Here is a 3,448-nt window from a genome sequence, read left to right as displayed (position 1 = left end):
GGAAGTTGTGTGCAAGTTTCTACATTTGCAACTATAAATACTGATAATTATTTGACAGCAAGAAATCAGCAACTGAGATGCAGTGTGAACTGCTTCCTATAGTGATTCTTCAAGGGGTTCTGAAAACAGCTTTAATTAAAGGATTTGTGATTTATATTTTTTTTTATTTAAACAAATGCACTGAGATCATCTTTGAAATATAGTCAGTTTTTTATTGTAGTTCACTCACATTTACCTTTAATTTCTTCCTGGTTTCTCCTAAGGCAAGCTCTGAAGTGTAAGGGGCTGTTGCTTTAACTGAGGACACATTCACTCAGATAAAGAGACACCTCACAAACTTGGCACCTTAAAGCCTGTGTTCCAGACTTATGAACAGCTTTGGAAAGACAAGAAGTGCTATCCAAATAGAAAACTTTATCTGATGGGCACATTTTGGCATTAACAAAAGCATGGAAAGTACAGTCAGATCTGTGCAGTGCAGGAAGCTGAAGGAGTTTATTGATAGCAAGTAAACTGTTAACATACGAAAATAAAACATCATTCTTTGAATTTCAGATTTTCAAACAAGCTTATTTATGAGACAGTGTTTGAGTACTTCACATATTGACATAGCTTTTGCAGAAATGAAGATGGTAGTAAGTAGAGCTTGGACTTTTTATTTTTATTTTTCAAAAATGCTTACTTGTTTAAACTTTTAACATAAATCTGTAGCTCTAGTGGTTTTTGTACAGCATAATTATATTAATTTTCAGGGACATGGACTGGCTGGCAGTGTTAGAATAAAATAACTATGCAGTATCTGTCTGTCTCATCTCATTCCTTTCCCATTTCTAGACTCTGTAACAGTAGTTTGACAGGGAATATCGTACACTCTTGGAACTCAGCAAGGCTGGATGGAAAGGACAAAGTCAGGGTAAAATCGCAATATATTAATAACCTTTAGAGTTACATAAACTTGTTAAATAACACTATTTGATTGGTAAGCTCCCTAAATTCAGCTTCTGTTACAGTCTGAACAATTCAGAATGTTATCTCTCAAGGACTCAAGACCTAGAAAATAAAAATTTTCTAGGGGCTAGCCAAAACATGCTTCAAAATTGCCTAATTTGTGAACTGTCTTCTGACCAAAAGTATGATCACTGCCTTTCCAGAGATGGTTAAGAGGAAAATACAGATCTCTATTCTTAGGCAAGATATCTAATGCATGAAGAACGTTGCTGGGGATATTGCCTTGTTGCTTTTATCAGGAGGAGCTCGAGATCCCTGTCTCCTACTCCTCAAAGGACTATGCTTATGTCACACTTACTGGCAGCTCTGAGGCATGACTCTCCTCTATTCTCTTCAGAACTCCATAGGAATTAATTTAAGATAGTAGGCTGGAGGAAAAGAAAATAAGGAATGTGATCTGCAGGTGGTACAGAACTGGGGGTTGCGCTGCCACTGAGAGGGATCTTGATGAGCTGGAGAAATTGGCAAACAAAACAGGAGTTTTGTTCATCAATTTAAAAAAGTCAAAATGCCAAGTCCTGTCCTTGGGGAGGAATAACCCCATGCACCACTACAGGCTGGCATCAAGCTGGAAATCAGCTTTGCAAAGGAGACTTTTGCCCTTTTGTGCTGTAAGGACAGGTTGCTGGCTCATGTCCAGCTTTCTGTCAGCACTGCCAGCATTGCCTCTCTACTCAGCCCTGATGAGACATATGTGGAGTACTGGGCCCAGTGCTGGACTTCCCAGGACAAGAAACACCTGGAAATAGAAGGCCAGCAAAGTTTTACAAAGATGCTTAAGGGCTCGTAGCATTTGTTGCATGAGGAGAAGCTGAGGGGGCTGGGACTGTTCAGCCTCAGGAAGAGAAGGCTTGGGGCATCCTATCCATGAATATGGATACTTGAAGTTAAATTGTTGTTGTGCAGAAGATTGAGGCAGACTCTTCTCAGTGATATTTAGAGACAGGACAAGAGGTGAAGTGCACAGATCGAAACAGGCTTGACTGGGCACTGGCACAGGTTGCCGAGAGATGTTGTGCAGTCTCCAGCCTTGGAGATTCTCAACTCTTAGCTGAACATAATTGTGGGAAACCTTGTCCAGCTGAGCCTGCTCTGAGCTAAGGTGGTTGGACTAGAGAATCTCCAGAGGTGTTTGCCCACCTCAGCTCTTCTTTGGCTGTTACTCTTCAGCCTGGTGACCAGTTTATCACTTGGGGATTCTAATCTTTGCTCCAAGGAACAGTAGGCCCTGGAGAAAATGCACAAGCAGTGTCTGGAAATGGGACTAACTAGTTTTGATTAGTTTTTGAGTATTCTGGTCTGCAATTGCATGCCATACAATCTGGTAGAATGGCCTCCTTCAACCAATCTCTAACAGAGAGGAGTGATCAGATGCAGATCTTTGATAGAAAGCCTGTGCACTGTGAGGAGGGAATTACATCCAATTCTCTATATCCAGATTGGATTATCCCTGCAATCTCAAAGGCCTCTAAACTCTAGAGAAAAAAGTAGGATTAATATATTTTGCTGCCTTTTGCATTAGCCGTATCTAGAAACAGGTAGTTTCTGTGCAGATATTTGGCGCTTTTCTTTTCTGTCTTACTGCCCTTGTGCTCCTCACAAAGTCACATACAAAGATAAGACCACAGAGTTAAGGAAGTTTCTTCTGTTGTGATAGGCAAATTGACAAAGTTACCAAGCCCTGGGGGTTATCTGAAGCACCCAAAGATGCTGCTTAAAACTGGTTAGAAATCCCCATGTTTTGAGCTTTCTGTTGAACTCTAGTAGAAATTCTTTCCATTTCCTTACCATTCTGCAAAATTCAGCTGATGAGATAATGTAAGAGAAAAAGACATGGAAAAAAATCTCATTTGTGAAGGAACTCTCTTCTTCGTTAGATTTTCCCTGAGAGAACTTGATTGATTATTCTCTCATGTAAGTAGGTAATATGGAATACTGTATAATTAGGGTGAAAATATTAGATGTAGCCAACAGGCAGAGTTAAAGACAAGCAGACTAGTACCAAAATTGTTACATTACTATTGATGATTATTATCTGGAATCACAGACGTATCAAACCCTGTTTCTTCCCTGTAACTGCATGGGAAATTGTTTTGTCTTATTTGTCTTACATTCATAGATCTCAAAACCACAAAGACCCACCCACTGTAAGGTGCAGTGCCAAGTAATTTAGAAGTGTTCTTTCAACCCTTTTTTCTTTTTATTTTTTTTCCCTTGGAGCAGATTAGTTATGGTAGAAGTATTTGCAGCAGCCTATCTGTCACCAGAAGATAATAACACAAGGCAGCTATAACCGTGGTGGTAGACTTACTGGAAGGGTATTACATGATCTGGTTAAATTCACAAATTGAATTTGCTTTTATTTTGTTAAAAATCAGTTCCACAATGGACTGGCTAATGAAGTGTCCTTGCAGTGACTGAAGGTTGTAAACCAGATACA

Source organism: Chamaea fasciata, unplaced genomic scaffold, assembly GCF_029207755.1.
Source record: "Chamaea fasciata isolate MVZ Bird 193981 ecotype frontalis unplaced genomic scaffold, bChaFas1.0.hap1 SCAF_1, whole genome shotgun sequence".
Taxonomy (NCBI): domain Eukaryota; kingdom Metazoa; phylum Chordata; class Aves; order Passeriformes; family Sylviidae; genus Chamaea; species Chamaea fasciata.
This window is presented reverse-complemented; position numbering follows the sequence as displayed.